Genomic DNA, 7,807 nt, shown 5'->3' on the forward strand with positions numbered 1-7,807 from the left:
TCACAGGTAATGAAGTCTGTGGATCCATATATGTAGTATTATCTGGGTTCATTACCAAAGATGTTTCCCAAGAAGGAATGAGGATAGGATCATAATGAATTTTGCTTTAAGCCAAGAATCAAGGAGTCCTTCGAATCCACTGATGTTTTTCTTGGTTGCATTTATTGGAGAAATGTCATTTGCTAAATATGTGTGGTAGCAAACTAGCATGGAACTCAATGTAGACAATATTTATGCTTCAAAACAATTGTCAATATTCCATGAATATGTGGAAGAAGCAGACTAATCTTTATGATATTCTGATTTCATGACATCTCTTTTATCAAGAACAGGTGACCAAGAAGAATTCCAAGAACTTCTATCAGTAACTTTATGTACAGTTGTATCCTTGGGTTCTTCTTCATCAGAAAATGAAATCAGATCAGGAATGTCTTTTGCTATCTGGAAAGTTTCTTTATCAGGAGGAGAAAAAGTATTCACAAGAAACTCTAAATCTTCTAGAGTAGGAGGAGCAGAGGGTGCTACTTCAAATTTGTTGAGTACTGTATCAGAATTGGAAGGCTTATCAGGATCATCGCCTGATTTCAACCACTCAAAAACTGTCATTTTATGTCCAGGGATTGAAGAGTTTAGACTGGAAAACATGCCAGGATTAGCCATAGGAGCATAGACAAAGGTAGTTTTTGGTTTAGGAAAAATGATATCACCAGGATTCTTCATTTTTTATTGAAGAGTAGTAGGAACAACATGGAAAGGCAATTGATCTTGAGGATCTGAGAAATAAGTAGTAGCTTTAAAAGTAGGATCAGGAGTGTTTTCCTTTTTCGGACTTTCAACAGAAGTAGATACAACCCAAACTTGTTTCTTTACTACTTCAACTGGCGTTTTTAAGCTTATCATCATATCCTGATTCTTATCTGCTACTGAATGTACTTTGCCAATCCATTTGGAATTATCATTAATCCATTTTTCTAAAACATCAATAGTTTTAGAAATATGAAAATCATTTGATCCAAGAGTTGTTATTCCATCTAGTAATTGATCTCTGGTAAAATCTACCTTTTGAAGAATTTTATCAATTATTTCTTGGATCATTTTATTTTCTCTGGCTACATATTGATGATTTCTTTCTAGATCTTTAATCAAACTATCTAGAGCAAGATTTGTCTAGTTTGTTGCTGCAACCGATTCCCTGTCTGAAAGATGAGACCGGTCAGACTGAAGTGGAAGTAACTTAAAAATGTTATAATCTTGTCTGATAACAATATTTTTCCAAGGAGGAATTGTTGTCTCAGTGCTAAGAATAGTGCCATCTATTAATTCCCATTTGTGTTGTGGCACTTTTGTCTCTAAGGCTGACCCTTGCATCATATTCACTCTAAGGGTTTGACAGATGTGTTCTAACAAAAGCTACCCTTTCATCTTAACAGACTGTAAATGTTTTGGAACATTTGATTTTTTTAACATATTTTTATATTTATCATCTATGTGAGGGATGATAAGAGGTCCAGGAATTTCGACTAGATTTTCCTTAATATTTTTTTTATATCTTCACGAGATAGATTCTTGAACTTTTTGACCAAATCCATTTCTACTTCATTTGTACTTGGATAATAAAATTCATAAAAAGAAATCCATTGGTTATTCTATTCCAACCAAGCTTTCCAATTTCTATTGTTGACTTTGTTGATTGTTGACCTATCTTTCTTTGAATAGGTTTTCATTTCTTCACAGTATCTATACTCTTACTGATGAGTATACAGATCCTAGTTAAACATTTCTTATACCATTCATTTGAGGGATCATAAGGACTTGTTCCTTTGTATATCTTAAGAAATTGAATGATTTCTTCATCAGAAGGAAGCTGTATTTTACTAGGAATCTTATTCCTCTAATCCAATCTGTAGCTGGGGATTTCTTTTGGATATCCTAAGCCTTTTGTAGCAGATTTTCCTACTGATTGAAGCAAAATTTCTTCATGAGCTGAAAAAGGAGTACACTTTGTATATTCCTGTGTTTGATTTCTAGAACTTGGAACAAAACGAATCATGTTTATTCTTCTTCTGTCTTTATCCTGATCTTCTTTTTCATGGGGTTTTGGAAGACTGGGAGTTTGCTGACAAAAGCTAGGAGAACAATGAGGATGATTACATACAGATGGTTGTGGAAATTGTGGAATTCGGAATGCTGATTGCATATTAATTGTTCTAGGAGGAACAATATTTGAATGCAGAGACTGAAGAGTTTGTGCAATCATATTTGATAACATATGCATGAAGTTTGGATCAGAAGTAAGATCATATGAATGACTTGGTGATCCTTTAGGAATAGAATGTATTTTTTATTTTTTTATTTTTTATTTTCATTTTTATTTTAAAGGGAACGGCCGCAGAGACATAGAATGAGCCTCTTGGCTCAATAACAATTTTAATTAAAACTAAACAAATAAGTATATTCATTTTTATTTTAAGGGACATGTGTCAAGCCTAATCCTAGGTTAAGTATGAACAAAATCGCACATTACACTCATAAAAATTAAGTAAATTATAATTATTATTACTATTAGTATTAATTAAAACAATTAATATATGATTTAACCATATATATGTTTTAAAAAACATGTAACATGATTCTTAACTATAAAAGTTCACTCCCTACTCCTATTTTACCATGTAATTTTTTAGTTTGTCAATAAGTTTTCTTACAATACCATGGCCCAATACTATGACTTATCAATACAACATACTTACAAAACCATAAATGTCTTTTTTCTATTCAAAATATTTTACATATATTTTGTTAATTTAATTTAATGACAATTTTAACTATCTATTCTCACTCTCTTTACGAATAATTTGCAAATATGTAATAAAAATTAAATTACATTAAAATTTTAAATTCGTATCCAAACTAGTAACACAACCATAACGTAGAATAAAATTAGCGTCCAAGAGTATTGTTATGAAAAGATAACTAAAGCCTAAAGTTTATTATAGTTCATATCTTTTAACCTAATTGTGAATGGAAAAAGTCAAATAGTAAATAGTGAAAATATGTATAAAAAGTTAAGTTTCACTATACAGCTATTTCTAAATCCGGGTGCTCTACTTCCTCCACTTATTTAGATGCTAAAATTGTTTCAATTAGAGAGGGACCACTTGTAGAGATAAAGTGGTGACGATGGAGTGGAGAATGGCACATTCGCTGACCTACCCCATGAGTTTTAGGGCTCTATCCATAACTATGCCTGTTTGCATGGACGTTGAGTGTTCATACTATTTCAACTATTCCAAGAGAGGTAGAAGGGGGATGGAATGTCCACTATCTTACCACTGGAGCATGAGAGCATGAGAGCGCATACTTCGTCCCTAATTCTCATTACAGTCCTATCGGGTGGGATGTGGGTTGAGTTAGAGCGGATGAAGCTTAGGGAATGCTAAGCTCCCCACTCGGTCCAATCATAGAGTCTAAATGGATAAATGAATAAGAGCCACTAACTTAGTGGGCAAACTAGCTCCATGATAGCCACCAAGAAACATGTAGATGGAGATGAGAGAGGAGAGTGAATATGAAATGGAAAATAATAGAAGCTAATACCAAAATTGTAGAATCACATTTCTTTGTGTCCCCAAATTATTCATCCTACCTATGTTGCATGGAGCAAGGGCATCAAATTCATAATTGTCAGGTTGGTTTAACATGACAACAAAAGTGTGAGATTCTTTGCATGGGACCCAAGTGACCCAAGTGGTTTCTAAATTGTGATGTGATGAGAGATGTTAATCCATCTATGTGTGAGATTCTTTGCATGGGACCCAAGTGACCCAAGTGGTTTCTAAATTGTGATATGATGAGAGATGTTAATCCATCTATTCTTATGGTATTGGTTGATGGATCTTGCCATCGACATCAATGAAAAACTCCTTTTTCCATAATTCGCTAGTTTATTATTTTCTCAATAAGTGCAATCGAACCAAACCTCTGGAATGGACTACAACACATATCTAATCCCCCTCATAATTGATACTTAATTGGATAATTTTCAAAAACCATATTTCGCGTTACGTTACTATTAATGAGTCCATTGTTATGGTCAAATTAGGGATATGTAGAGAGGTGGCAATTTGAATTCCCTCTACGAGTGTAGGCCTTCTACTAGCTTATTAGAGAGAGTTCCTAAACTACAAGATTAGTTGCCCTAAAAATCTTGTCTAGGGAGTAAGAAAATATTACCTATACCTACAAACCTAATATTTTATTCTTATTTTCCATAATTAAATTTATTTTGAAAACTTACAGGGTTTATCTGAAGTAATTATGTATATATTTTTAGATTTATATAATAATTAGTTCACATATCATGCCACAGGACAATGGTTTAGTAAAGGATAATTTTTTGTTTAATCTATATTTATTTATTTTTGTTTCTTTACATATTAGTTTTTTAAATTTTTTACATAAACAAAATTTTCAATTTCCAAATTGTTTTTGCATATATTAGCGAAGATCTATGTTAATGGCATGGGTCAAATCTCTCCAGATACCTCTTTTAAAGTGCAAAACTTGAGGAAAACTTTGGACTCAAGATATTTAATGCCTGCATAGATCTATTGATCATTTGATATAGTTTGGGTTAACATAGGTCTATGCTAGTTACACACACTATGTGTGAATATATATATATATATATATATAGACACCATGTCTCAATTCCATGCCTAATATTGAAGAAATTGCACACTTGCTTCATTTTGAGAAACACACTAATAAAATGTTCTTAAGTTTCGTTGATGTATAAATATATGATATTATGAGGATAATAGAATATGCAAATAATTTTTGTGAGTGCAATAAGAAATATCTCTTTATATATATATATGATATTGAAATATTTTACTCAATGTGTATGATGAAATATTTTATTTATAATCAATATTAAACTTTTTTTGTTATAAATATTTTTGAAATGACATAGTATATTCCATGTTAAGAATTTAAGAAAATATATTTATGAATGACAAAAATATTTTTGTTTATTTTAAATGACCAGTTTGTGGTTTATACTAGATTATAATATGAATATTATTTTTACATGCAACTTGTAATTCCATATTAAATAGAGAAGGAAGTACACATTGCCCTCTACCAAAAAATATTAATTTATATTTTTATATAAAACTGATGTAAAATTAAGATGAAAATTGAAATGTTTTATTTATGATAGAAAGATATTTTTTGTTATTATTATTTTTTTATTTGTTAATGTAAATATTGATTTCACTTTATCTTTATATAAAATTGATATGAAATTAAAAAAAAAAATCTTGATGATGATGATGGTGGTTAAGAGAGAACTTTGGTCTATTGGACCTAAAGAAACGAATTATTTAGTTTGATTTAAGATTTTATTCCTATGCTCAAAGAGATTGGAGAGAAGCCTCCCGAGCTCACTATAATTTTGACATCGTAAAAGGCTAGGAAGGTCAGTATTGCAACAAATATTATGAAAATGAGATCTAATGTGGTTGTAAGCAGGGGCACTTTAAGAGGAAGTGACGCACTCTAAGAGGAAGTGATTTTCATCCTCGATGTTCATATTTTCATAGAGATGGTGAATACTTTCCATCCATGGTGCTTTACGAACTGCCTATGGACCCCTTTCACTATGGAGCTCATGACAGTTCGTTCTAATCTTGGCTATATTAATTTTCTTCTTTGAGCTAGTTAAAATAGAGAGATACTTTTGATCTTCTAAGGTGGGGTTGATGACCTCATAATATCTTAATTTTCTTTTAGCTTCTAAATCTTTCTCACACCACATTTTTTCTTTGAACTTAGAAGTAACAATATTTTTAATGTTATTAATGTTTTTCAATGTAGCATTCTCGTCCATCTCCCAATGGTTTAACCAAGCCCTGATGTCTTTATACCAACCTCCCTTGACCCTTAGGCGGTTTTCGCTGGAATTTAAAGCTAGATTAAGAAGTCTATGGTCTCCTATTGGTCCTTAAATTTTTTATTTAAATATTATTTTATTGTTTTTAAATATAATGTTCCATCCCAACATTAAAAAAAAAATCTTTAAAAAATAAATATCATTAAATTAATAAATATTTTTATTTTTATTTTTTATTAAATATTTTAAATTTACTTTTAAAATATTATAATAAAATTATAATATATTTTGTAATAAATATTACTCTAAACCGAATAAGTTCTATCAATTCCTGTAACATGGTTACACTTTGTTAAATTTTATGCATATTATTCTCGCGTAAACGTAACAAAACGGTGCGGAAAATAGAGCGATCCAATGCTTTGACGGGTTTTAGTTTATATTAAAATAGGTTTAACTAAATGAAAATTTAGATTTGTGCAGGTTTAATTTTCATTTTGCTTGACTACTGATAAAATCATTAGTAAAAGATATAAACTATCGAATTTCAAAATTGATTGATGAAAATTTTGGTTAATGAAACCACTTTTAACTGTAAAAAAATATAATGAAGATTTTATTTATGTTTAACTTATGCTACATAATGCTAAGAGGCACATTGTATAATTGAGTTTGAGAGCGATGTATAAATTTGTTTGTGTTCAATGTATGTTTTTTAAATGAAAAAATAAAATATTTTTTATAATAGAGTTTACGCTTCTGTGATCCATATCAAGTTAGAGAAAGATTTCTGCGAAAATCACATGGAATGTCATTTGTCAACGCGTTTCGAACCAATCAGTGTGGTTCATCGTCAGGACAAGTTGAAGAAACAGATCCAGCTTAGCATGTTATGTAGACCCAGCAGAGCCTCCAACGGCTAGTTTGACCAACCGTTAATATTGACTAAAGGACCAGGATCAAAATAATAGTTTATAAATAAATATTTAAAAATTAAAGGTCAATTATTTTTAAAAGAAAATTAGTTGCAACGGACCGCTTCTAAGAATAAATTAAGTGTGAATGAGTTAAAAGTGAATAAAAATAACTAACTGAATCAAAATAAAATAATAATAACAAATTAAATAAATAAATAGATAAAAAAACATGAAATAAAAATAATAAAAATAAAATAAATAAATAAATAAAATAATAATAATAATAATTAAAATAATAAATAAATAAAAATAAATAACTAAATGTGAATAAGAGTTAAATGTGAATAAACATAACTAAATGAATAAAACTAAAAATAATAATAATAATAACAATAAAATAAATAAATAAATGAATAAAATAAATAAAATAATAAAAATAAAATAAAAATGAGAATAAAAAATAATAAAAATAAAATAAGAATAAAAATAAAAATAAAATAAGATGATGATAATAATAATAATAATAATAATAATAATAATAATAATAATAATAATAATAATAATAATAATAATAGTTAAAAGTGAATAAAAATAACTAACTGAATAAAAATAAAATAATAATAACAAATTAAATAAATAAATAGATGAAAAAACACCAAATAAAAATAATAAAAATAAAATAATAAATAAATAAATAAAAATAAAAATAAATAAATAAATAAAATAATAATGAAATAAAATAATAATAATTAAAATAATAAATAAATAAAAATAAATAACTAAATGTGAATAAGAGTTAAATGTGAATAAACATGACTACATGAATAAAAATAAAAATAATAATAAAAATAACAATAAAATAAATAAATGAATAAAATAAATAAAAATAATAAAAATAAAATAAAAATAAGAATAAAAATAATAAAAATAAAATAAAAATAAAAATAAGAATAAAAATAAAAATAAAATAAAATAATAATAAATAAAATAAATA

The sequence above is a fragment of the Pinus tabuliformis genome, chromosome 2_2 (assembly GCF_031772625.1).
Source record: "Pinus tabuliformis cultivar Carrire ecotype Pingquan chromosome 2_2, CPIR1, whole genome shotgun sequence".
Lineage (NCBI taxonomy): Eukaryota > Viridiplantae > Streptophyta > Pinopsida > Pinales > Pinaceae > Pinus > Pinus tabuliformis.